The sequence below is a fragment of the Capsicum annuum genome, chromosome 2 (genome assembly GCF_002878395.1).
Source record: "Capsicum annuum cultivar UCD-10X-F1 chromosome 2, UCD10Xv1.1, whole genome shotgun sequence".
NCBI lineage: Eukaryota > Viridiplantae > Streptophyta > Magnoliopsida > Solanales > Solanaceae > Capsicum > Capsicum annuum.
This window is the reverse complement of record NC_061112.1, coordinates 122,115,275-122,128,299: the sequence shown is the minus strand read 5'-3', so window position 1 is coordinate 122,128,299 and position 13,025 is coordinate 122,115,275.

Here is a 13,025-nt window from a genome sequence, read left to right as displayed (position 1 = left end):
TCTATTTTTGTATGACTCTTTTTAATACACTATATTTTTATCTCTTCCCATAGTATGTACCCTTGTTTCTTGTTTATTTTTAACAGGCTCTATGTTTAAGTTCAATTATGAAAATTCTAGTTTAAAATTTCTGTAACCTCTGTTTCCCCAACGCCCCGACCCAAGACCTACTCCTAGTCACAGATTGAACTCTCAAATTTGATCGGGGGTTTGACCTCCTACCTCGAATTGAGACCCACTATCGACCATGATCTCAAATTGGGACCTAACTAGCGACTCTAATCCTTAACCCAATCTCAACCCCAACTATGGATCCTAAATCTCAACCCTAATCTCAAGCTCGAGCCCGATACCTGACTCCTGAATTTTAACCTCTAATATTGACTGGGGTTTCGACTATCTAGCTTTCGATCCTGACCACAACTCGAGAATCAAACCTCAACCGTGCTTAGCTCTAAATCAGTTCTTCAATCTATGTTCAAATTAGGGTCGAGTTAGGTGTCGATTCAACGTTCAGTCTCGAGTTATAGCGTCTAATTTAGGGTTAACTAGAATCAAGTTGAAGATCACGTTCTGAGTCGAGATCAAGTCTGAATCAACTTTAAGGTCAGGTTCGAAGTTCAACCACAGGATCAGAAGAAATGATCTTCCGGATTATTTATAATGTAAGAATGAAGATATCTTGTAAAAAAAAAAAAAAAACAAATTTTTTTTTTAAAATCTAAAAAAAAACCCCCCCCCCCCCCCCCCGTCAATTGCTCCTTCATCTCCCTTTACATGTAATAGGGAAAATCCCCCCCAAAAACAAAGAATTGCACCAAAAGTATAAGAACTAGTGATTTAAACATCAATTAAGCTATTCAATGCCAAAATCACTTTGTACTAAACAAATTGAACCTGCACTATATAGCAAAAACAAAACACCAATATACATGAACCTAGAGTTCGATAGGGTTTATTGATCTTACTATCTCTTTAATGATAAAGGGTAAAATGAAAACTCGAATTAAATTATTACTCACTAAATATGAAAAAAGTTGTTTCCATTATAAATTAATTAAAAGGAGAGTGTATCATTTAAACTAAAACAGAGAAAATTATAATCTAATAGCTAGTCCATATTTGGAAAGGTCGAGCAATAAAATTTCTAAAATCTAACGGATACCATTATAATTATAACTCATTCAAATTCTACCATAGTGTAAATATTACAAAAACGTTACCCTATAGTTTCTCTTCTATACAACTACATTATGAAGTTACAGTACGTAAACTAAACAAGAAAAAGCTTTAAAATGTTCTCTTTAAAGATAAATATGACATCTAGAGATGGAAAAAATCATTTTAAGTCTTAAGTGTAATTTAGAATCCAAATTTATTAATTCCATCCACATACACAAAACCATCGATACACACATACAACAACAAACCATGAGCTACAAGTAACTGATATATAAAGAGAAGGAAAATTGGGATCCACAAGTCTATGCCTTTCAGAGTGACGCCATATGAAATTTTTTTCATATAGCGTCGCTCTGAAAGGCATAGAGTTATGGGTTCCAATTTTCCTTCTCTCTATATATCAGTAACTTGTAGCTCATGATTTTGTTGTTCTATGTGTGTATCTATGATTTTGTGTATGTGTATGGATTTAATAAATTTGGATTCTAAATTACACTTGAAGACTTACATGAATTTTTTCATCACTAGATGTCATATTTATCTTTAAAGAGAAAGCATTTTCTTGTTTAGTTTATATACTGTAACTTCTCTCTATTTCAAGAGTGACGCTATATGACAAAGATTTTAAATAAGATGTGGTCTCACTACAAATCAACCACCAATTTTCCTATAAATATGTCTGTTCACTTTGCGAATTCTTTCAATCCTTTCATTTCATTTCTCCTCGATAGCCAAAAAAGAACCCCTATTTTTTTCTCAATGGCTGAAGAATTTCAAGAAAGTGACGTGCTCTTTGGCCAAAACAATGACGAGGTGGTCCAAAAATCAGCTGATGAAGATTCAAATGACGAGGTGGATGAACAATTGGTTGATGAAGAAGAACCAAAAGAGTGCGGCTTCCAAATTCGCCGTAACAACATTAACCTACCTACAATTAGGGAAGTAACCATGAAGCCAAATTCCAGTTCCATTCTAGTGAATGCTTCATGGCTCAAGTATGTTGACAATGTTAATGACGATGACGAGGATGAACTGGTACCACCTCATGTCCTAATTAGGCGGAGAATTATAGCATTCTCAGTTTGCGTAGGATACACCCTAAAGGGGGGAGGGGGGGGGGGGTGTTTATTTCAATCAAGGAGTGCAGTTCTTAGAATGACTGGTTTTCTAGAAGCATGACTTCAGAAGTCAGTCTTTATCTTTTTTGGTTACATTAGAAGCAGCGGAAAAAATCCAAAAAGTAGAAAAAATTGTAGTAGTACTAGAAAAGAGAAAAAAGACATGTTGTTGTGATTGGTGAAATTCCAATTTCGTTTTCCATCATTGTAATAGAGAATCAAAAAGAAAAAAAAAAAAAAAGAATGAATTTTAAAAAGAATTCCATTACACATTTGTTTATGTTTCCTTTGAGTTATCTAACTTTTCAGATAGAGCCCAACACAAACAGATGTTCTTAAGTGTTGACACAAATTTGATTTCTTTTAGAAACTTTAATAAATTATGACTTGTGGAGCAGCCAAACAAATGTTTAGATTCCCATTGATACACATATGAACTTGCATTTAGTAGGTCAATGTACTTCCTATAATGACATACTTCTTCTGTTTTAAAATAAGTGGTATTTTTGCTTCTAGTGTTTTAAAAACTGAAAAAGATATTAATTTTTTTCATCCAATATCTACCCTTATTTAAATAAATAGTGTTTTATATTATGAGCAACTTCTTTTTTAAGGTTTTGGTTAAGGATAAATTATATTTTTGAAATTAAAATTTTAAACATTGGTTCTGAGTATATTCCTTTTTAATATATTCCAACCAAGTAAAATAGCTTGTGTACCCTCTGTTATGAAAAGACTTTCAATACAACATCTTCAAAAAGTTTACTACTAACTTGTACACATTGACATTAGTGTAATATTGTAAGGATTTTACACAGTTAGTATAACTAAGTTGTTTATACCTAATAGAAGAAAAAAGAACGGATTTATCCTCCTAAATTACAAAAAGATTTAATTTGCCTTTTGCCCTCTATTAAGAATTTGGAACATCCATGTCTGTTGTCTTCACTATGAGTATAATTTTATCTTCACATTTCCCTCAATCGCTGAAAACTATAACAATGTTATGTACGATCAAGAGGGATAGCAAAGAAAATTACAACAATATATATTAAAGAGTAAGGGAGAAAAAGGATCATGGTGAGATCAAATTATCTTAACCACAACGACAAATTCAAACTTTTTTCCTTCAATTCATTAGATACGAACATCAAATTTGAGTCAAAATTATAATGGTGAGATCACAAATAAGACAAATTTCTAATGAAAAGCAAAATTAGACATTTTCGCAAATTGTAAGAGCAAATTTGAACGTCTAATTTTCCTAGATTAAAAAAACATCAACTGATTTTGTAATATATTCATTCATACTTGTTAATTATGACCAATTATTTATACTGACTTTTAAATTCAGCCAACCTAAACGGACTCTTATTAATATTATGAAAATTTATAGTGCAAGTGTATATAAATCAAGACTTTATATCTACTCAAATTTACTCAGTCAGATCAAATAAATACGTTCACATTTGATAATGTTGAAGTTTTTCTTCTTCTTTTTTTTTTGCCTCTAAATAACTGTCTAATCCATATATATTTCCATGTTTCCATGAAATAATGGGAGTTTATCCGAGTGTTAAGCAGCAGTACAGTAGATTAGGATCATAATAGGGAGAATTTTTTCCTTAATTTCCATGTGAGAAACTGACATGAAATTATACAGATAGTATAATAGTACTCTATATTCTTAGTAAGGAAAAGGCATGTTAGTCGTTTGGTACGTGTAATAAAGATAACAATTCCGAATTATATTATTCTATAATTTATATTAAAATAGTGAAATTACTATTACATATAAAAATGGGACAAATTAAACTCATGAAATATCCCTATATATATTTGAACCTATCCTTACTTATTTTATCCCGTATACCAAATTGATCAAGTGTTTTGCCAAAGAGATCTTTGTGCCACTATTAATAAGTTACTGATTAATTCCTTGATTAATAATATTAAGATTCTAACATAAGGCACCGAGTATATAGTATAAGAATCATTAATTAGTTCAGTTTCTTGCTAAATATAATAAAGACGAGTTAATACAGAATCAAAATTTCAGTAACAATATATAAAGAAAAAAAAAATGATTTGGATCTCTAATTAATCTGATAGGTGTTTGGAAGATGCTTAATTTCGTGACTGTTCTGTGATTAATAATTATAATTTAGTTGTATTAATTAGTTGTGAATCCTAAAATATAACACATAACAAACGTGAATCTGATATGTTATTTCATGTTCTGTTAGGATTTGCTATTTTACTTTTAGTTTGGATGTTATTGGGCATAATCGTTATACTCTTCTAAAACTAAAAAGATTCCATTTGGATGGTTGTTACAAAAACTTGTTCCAAATAAAATCTATGTATTATGTATATTAATTAGATATTAGTTGTATCAGTATGATAATGATAACAATACACAAGTGGGAGGTTCCTAAGTTTAAAAGATTTCTTTTTGTTTCCAATTGATGTATTGTTTTTTTAAATTCAGAATATTTAATTAATGATAAAGATATTTTATTCATTTCACCACAATTTTTGATGTTATTTTTTCCGTAACGATCTAACAAAGTATCATCTCATAATATTATTCAAACGTGTTTCATAACTATGGATATAATTGGCTCATTATCTATCGTTTGCCCATAAATAAACGATGAAGACCAGAGGGTCCAAAATCTATTATATTTATAGATATACTCCCTTCGTTCATTTTAGTTTGTGATTTTTTGCTTTTTGAAAATTAAATTGTATAAACTTTGATCAATATTTTAACATATACTTTTTCATCATAGTAATATGAGAACGATTACAAATTATAACATTTTTCTTATAATTTTAAAACATCTAATTTTAAATTTAAAATATTAAATTAGTTTTAAATTCTAATCAAATTAATTTTTATAAAGCAAAACATAACAAATAAAAATATATATTTAAAATATAAAACAACTTAGACCTTTTATAATAGTACAATATATTTTTTTTATTAAAAGGGGTTTAAATAAATCTTCGCATAATTCTTGTGCCATGTGCTCAATGATGAGCAAACTCATTACTCAACCTTTGAAAACTAAAGACAGATCTATTTCACATATTCTATGACGTGACATTCTTCTAATCACATATTCTATGACGTGACATTCTTCTAATCTAGTCAATTATGTGTCTCATTTTATGCATCGTTATTTCTTATTTAATTTGTCTCAAAAAAATAATTTTTTTTTATTTTATAATTGCTTAAAAATATAATTTCACTCTTATCCTTATTGATTTCACTTATAAGATTCGACTTAATTAAAGATAATAATAATATATTTTTTAATAAAAAAAAAGATAATTTAATACACATCACCGTCTTTCCTTATTTCTTAAACCCCATACCTGAGACAAAGGAAGTACTATATATTTTTCTTGTTTTTTTCTTTTTTTGTAAATTCTACATGAATAAATAATCCCATAAATAAATATATAGACCTACGAAATGAGAGTATTTAATATGGAATTTTATGTGCCTCAAAACTTCCAAATAAAGAAGAAAACTAGTCGTTATTATTTTAACGGAAAAGGGTCAAAAATATTCTTGAACTATGTGAAATGGATCAAAAATACCCTCATTAGTTTTTTGGCTCAAAAATACCTTTCTGTTAAATATTTAGCTCAAAAATACCCCTTCCTCTAATAGAATTCCACCAAGCATGCCACATGTGTAAAAAGAGCCACGTGGACATGCCACATCATGGTCCACGTATAAAATCCCTTCTTTAATTCCATCAGCCAATTTAAATGGGATAACCTCATCAGTTTCATTACTACACATCTTGACGGAACAATCTAACATAACATAACAAGAATCTAGGAGAGGCAAGTGGATGGAATTGAGGAAGTTATGTTTGTCTGAACTTTTAAACAACAAAAAATTCAAAAATAGCAGCAACAACCAGAACATGTGAATATTTGATTCAGATAAAGAAAGAGATCCATCCATAAAGAAATCAAGAATGTTGTTTTTCAAGCCAAAGTTATTGGCATACAGAGAGGAAAAATGGAACAATCTTACTATAGTCATCTGCCAATGTTTGGGTACAGTACTGTCAGGTTACGGTGCTTCATGCCAGATAACTTGATCAAAAAAGTTGCAGAAAGATAAGCTATTATCGTGTTACTGTGTACTTAATAGTGAAGTTGACTGAACATTTCATTTAAACTGCCCGTCCTATAAGAGGCACCAAGAATTTTCTTCAACTCTATATTTTGTATACAGATTGAGAACTTTCTTCAGCTCTTACATAGAGCAACAAGAAATTTAACAAGCTTAATCAAAGAAAATGAATAAATAACACAGAACCGGCACATCAAAATCGATAAAAAAAAAGAACTATCCTATTTTTCAGTCCAATCAGCTCCAACGAAAAGTTGTAGGTTGTCAATGAAATGAGGAGAAATTTAAAACTGGAGTAAGCAGATTAAAGAAGAACATCTCATGTTGATGGTAAAAGTGAAACATAGCATAATATCCAAATACAGTCATCATACAGGTTATTTCTAGCCCAAGGAAGGAGAAAATAAGATTTCACATCGAGTTATTCTAAAAATATGATGCATGAATCTAGTTACTGAAATACTTATTCTTACGAATGGGTCCACAGAGAAAAATCACAGCCAAATGGTTGCAAATAAAGAGTGAATTTTACATGTGGACGATGATGTGGCATATGTCCACGTGGCTTTTTTTACACATTAGTTTAGAATACATGCGTTGCACGTGTATTAAGAGTTAATTAAAAATAAATAAATAAATAAATATATATATATATATATATATATATAAAATAAATTATTGTAAGCATATTATTTTATTAAGTACAAAAATTTTAAAAATATAACACTAAATTTTAAAGATAAAAATAGTGTAGCGAACTAAATAGGAACATGAAAAATTATTGCCATACTAATATTTAAGGAGCAAAATTAAATGTAGCCAAAAGTATATACTCAATTTAAATTTATATTTTATAGTCTAATTTTATAAGTTTAGATGGACTGAACTGATGAAAATGAGAGTTTACACACTCTAAATAGTTGTATTTAGTCATTATACTTATTTCTTAATTCTAAAAGCACTATGTTTTTAATGGAGAGTTATTTTTATTCTGCTCCGACTATAGTAGAAAATTTAAAACTTAAAATATTTAAAAGGTATATAAAAAATTTGAATCAAAATAAAATTTGTTTGACTCTTAAAATATAAGATGGTGGTTTAAATTGTGTCGTTCTTGGCAGATTTTCTCTTTTCATAATTTTTCCTTTTCTATGTAGACCTCATAATTGATATTCTCCGATTGAGGTGTGTTATTTGCAGAGAAAAACAACGATAAAAATAACATATTCAATGTAATCCTACAAAATATATATGGGGATGAAAGTGTAAAGCAGACCTTACCCCTACCTTGGAGGTAGAGAAGGTGATATGTTGATCTATCTCGAGTAAGAAAAAGCTAATACACAGATCTAACCTAGTTTGTCTAGTAAAGAAAGAACTAAAGGGTGCACTCTATTGACACGGTTTATTCACTCAGTTACCTGCTAGTCCAATTATTTCTCTATTCTTAGTTTTCACCTTTTACAGATTAACTCCTTGTCCGTACCAACATTTAACAAATTTCTTTGGTAGCTTTCGTACAAGCCTTATCATTGCTGAAACACGTGCCACTGTTGCTGCTAACATTGACTCCAGTGGATTACTCTGGCAGGATACAACGGTCTTATCAGAAAAGGAGTGTTGCAGTTACCTCAGGGAACTCTCTTGACAGAAACCAAATTATGTTTGACTGCTAAATCAAACTAACCTCGACTCTTTTCCTATACGACATGGGATCTTCAATTATCACTTCTTATCAACATGCAGGTAGGCACTTCTACTTATTCTGGTATGTGATCTCAAGTTCTGAAGGATTTTCCTAACTTTCCGCATCTCTTTAAAATATATAGGACTTTATGGAGCATTATGCTTGCTCTACATTGTGTATTTTTTGTCAACTATTATTCAAGAAAAGTTTGTTTCACTTTTTCAACTCCAACAGGTTACGTGATACATGTATTTTACTGTACCAACATCACTAAAATGCTAAACATATTTGAGAAGGTGGGAGTATATTTTAGGGGTTTAGAGGACTTCAATAGGACACTATGAACGTGTAAACAGGGCCAATGAGTCTTTACAGTGAAATACCATTACTCTTTCGAAAGTTTGTTATATTCTTTTGCATATCTTTAATTCTCTTCAAAATTGTCTCACTAATACATGGAATTCGAGATGTAAGTAGTTTTGTTTGCTTTTGCTTACCTGATTGTGTACTTGTGAGATTACTTTGCCAAATATTCTATCACAAAGACTAATGTCTATATCTCAGGTGGTGTCATTGGAGTTCCGCACATCTTCATGGTGTCTTTTCTCTTCAATGGATAATTAAAGTCAACGGAAAACCAACACCTAACCAGGGCTTTAAGGTCTGGAAAGATTTTTTTCCAAAATGATGCTTGTGTTCTTCTTTTAAATTTGAATGTTTGTGTATGATTTGTGATATCTTAGGTTGCAAGTTGGGGTGCATATCTTTTCAAGAAGAATGTTATAACCATGCCGGAGACTTGCATGAAGGTCAAGTTCAATTTGCTTTGGGAAGAGGTGTTCCAGCAGTTATGGGTGTACTTTGTACCATAAAATTGTCATATTCATCTAGAGCTTTTGATATGGTGCATTGTTCACGTTGTTTGATTCCTTGGGGTGCAGATGGTAATTCTTGTCTACTTGTAAACGTAAATTTATAGCTCCTCTTGCAATAGTTACGGAAATATAGGATAATATCAGTACTGGCTACTGCTCTCTTCATCCTCTGCTGAGTATCATCATTATAAGAACTGTCAAACTTGAAAAATTAAAGTTGCCTTGTGGCCATAATATTCTCCTTATTAATAAAAACACACTTTTAATCCTCACCTTGATTATGGTGCCAAGTCTAGTCAGCAAATTCAACATGGAGGAGTGGTTGCACCGGTATGCATATTCCAGCAGCTCCAAAAACGACTTCATTAATAAGATAAGAGTTAGTGCACAAATGCTTCTTTTGTTTGTTTGTTTGATATCTAACGAAATTGTACTTTCTTAGCACAAGGACGATACATGATTGAGGTAGACCGAGCGTTCAGGTCCAGGGGGCTTATGGATAATTTCAGATCCTTTAATCAACTGGTGGATTAACCAGGAAAGCTTGAAGAAATGGCTCAACTTCTCTGCTGAAAAAAAGAGTATGAGAAAGGTAGAAAAAGAATATAACGATAAGTACTGCAGGGACCGTAATTCTCTCTGGGTAAATCCTTGAAAAAACTTGCAGTTGTAGTTCCATTCCACCTATATATTTTGAACGTTTAATTGAAAAATAAAAGAAGTATGAGCCGTTGGAGAGACAAGAAGAGATGATAAGTATGATTTTGGATAAAGTCATTGTATATTGGATTTGTAAGCTTAATTTGTACATGATGTAAATTGAGTATACAAAGCAATTATTTGGTGTAGCAGAATAATTCACTTGCATTAACCAAGCAAATCTAAAAACTGGAGCATTAACCAAGCAAATCTAAAAACTGGAGTTATGTTTGTTTTGGAGAGAGAACTATATCACTATACCTTTGGTCTTGGCCAAAGTTCAACAAGCCCAATGGGGTGTGATGGTTCAAACCCCTACGGCAATGAAACTTGATGCATAGTTCGGTCATTCAATCCATCACAGGCTAGAAGGAAGAGAAGTGACAGTGCTTTCCGGGCAAATAGTTCTATGGTTAAATATCAACACCTGTAAGCTTTGCATCCTCTTGAATATCTCGTTATGATTTACATGATCATCTTCAAAATGGTAACCTTTTGAAATCCGTAGGCTTTCCATCTTTTTGCCTTTCTATAAATAAAGAAACATATTTGCCAAGGAAATAAGAAAAAGATAAAGCAAAATACTCAACATAACGAAGTTACAATACTAACAGCTTCTTAAATTATCAATTTTTTGTTAAAATACTTCTTACCAACTTTCCAGCAAAAAGGTTATGAACCTCCTCGATAATCCATATTCTGCTGTTTGCATATTCTTTCCATAACACATTTTGACCCATTTGACTTATCAAACTATGCATCTCAAACAAGTAATCTCTGATGCGTAAGAGAGATTTTTCGATGAGTTAGCTTACTCCTATCAAGTGAATACCACAACTTCTAAGTGTTCTTTCCACATAATATCTTGATTAGTGATTGTACAAGCATGAAATATCTAGGAATGTTCTCATCTCATCTTATTCAACCCATTGAGACCAATCTTAAGTTTTCCTAGAATGTCATCATGAGGGATTTTCTTCAATCTATTATATCTCTACATTGCTCTTTGTTTTGTCCATGAAGAGAAGAACCCAAAACTTTAAGAGCTAAAGGGAGTCTATTGGCCTACTTCACTTGAAAGTTCCTCAAAATCTCTCTTCGGAAATTTTCTTTTGAAAGGATGCATGCAAAATAGTTCGAAAGCTTCATATACTTTATCCTCGTTCACATGAGTGATTATCAGGTGCTTGTCTCTCGTGGTAATCAAAATTCTACTACCCTTGCCAAATCACTCTGTCCCTCCAAATATAAGCAGAAAGCTAAAAAGGAGAACTTAGGCAAAGTTGAAATTGTTGAAGAGGATGCGACAACAAACAAAGTTGGAGATTGAAGACAAAGTGATGAAGAGAGCCTTGAAATTGCAATCTCTGAAGATTGAAGACAAAGCTACGTCCCGGAGATTGAAGACAAAGTTACAATAAAGTTGTGAAGAGAACCTTGAAATTGTAATCCTAGATATTGAAGACAAACCTATGGCAAAGTGGTAAAACCTTGAAATTGTAATTCCTTTTATTGTAGGGGTTCAAAATAGAAAAATGTAGGATTGAATTTTATTTTGGGGTATATGGTTTGTATTTGGGACTCCTTTTCTACAAAACAAAAAAGGGAGTCATATGATGATTATTTTAATAACAACATTCATAATATAGAAAGGATTCCTAGTGATTGTTGTATATTTTTCAAAAATAACCGCAGCGGTCTATTATAAATATAATTCTTCTCATGTATTTTAGGAGTTTGTTAACAGACAAAACTTACCAAATATTTATGAAGGACTCCTACACTGGTTTTAGATTCCTACCATGTTTAGCTTACCGAAAATATTACATGCAGATTTTTTTTTTTTCATTTATTGTACCATGTATTTCTTTGTTACCATATATTTTTAGGATTCTTTTAATATCATATATTTATGAAGGACTCCTACGTTAGTTTTAGATTCCTACCATGTTTAGCTTACCGAAAATATTACATTCAGATTTATTTTTTTCATTCATTGTACCATGTTTTTCTTTGTTACCATATATTTTTAGGCTTTTTTTATTTCAAATATTATTAAAAATATAATATAATATAATAATTAGAGAAAATAGGTGAAAAGACAATTTTGTCTATTGCGGGGACTTTTAATGAAGGGCAAAAAGTTCAAATCACTTTTCTAAGGGTCTTCACACTTTTAATATATTATAGATATAGATTATAGATGTGGCATGCTGGAATTTTGTTAGAGAGAGGGACATTTTTGAGCTAAATATTTAACGGAGGGGTATTTTTTAGCCAAAAAACTAACGAAGGGTATTTTTTATCCATTTCATATAGTTCGGAGGTATTTTTGACCCTTTTCTGTTATTTTAATAAGATAGAGCATGACAAGTGTCCAGATATTCCTTTTAAAAGAATGTATATATTGAAATACATTTTCAAAGAATAATTTTTTTTAATTAAGAGTTGTAATGACACAATCAAATCTAACTGAAGATAAGAATTTATAAGCATTTAAATAATAAAGATACATATTCATCGGTAAGAAATTTAGATCAAATATTGAGTGGTTGTTAGGAAGCAAGAATGCACATCGTGCTACATGGCAACTTATTGTAGATAATTCATGATCTCAAGATTTTAGCACATTTTATTGTAGATTAAGGCGGGCAGCGAAGGGAAGCCTTGAAGTAATAATAAAAATATTTTCATGTGATTTGTCGATTTAATTTTGATTGTGATGTGAAACAGTGGTAGAAGGAAAGAAATTAAAAGAGAATAGCGTATAACTAAAAGCTATTGCATAGTATTGGGAGTTTTATAAGAGGACGTATCATGATCCACTTTGCTCAAAGAACTTCTCTAAGTATTTAATAAAAAAAGGTACAAGTGGTTTCACAATATTATTAAGTTAAAAAAAAAAAAAATCGCTTAAGCAATTAGGACAGTTGTTCGACAACTGCATTAATTACTATCAAAGTTGTTCGACTTTGATAATTGTGGAGACAACTTCTATAGTTGTTGAGACAACCTTTTTAGTTGTTGGAGCGAAAATGTTAAAAAAAACTAAATTTTTTTTGTCTCTTTTACTTAATTTTTAAAACTTGAAGGATACTCACTTAATTGAGAAACTTATTTGTCCCTTTTAATTCAAAGTCTCAAGTTCCATGAACTATTTTGCAAGAAATAATGACATTTAATTTGGACCTAACTTTTGTTTTGACTTCATCGTGTCAACTTAGATTTGAATATCATTTTCAAATCTAATAATAATGTCCTGGGATAATTTTCTACTTATTTAATACATCTTAATCACACCT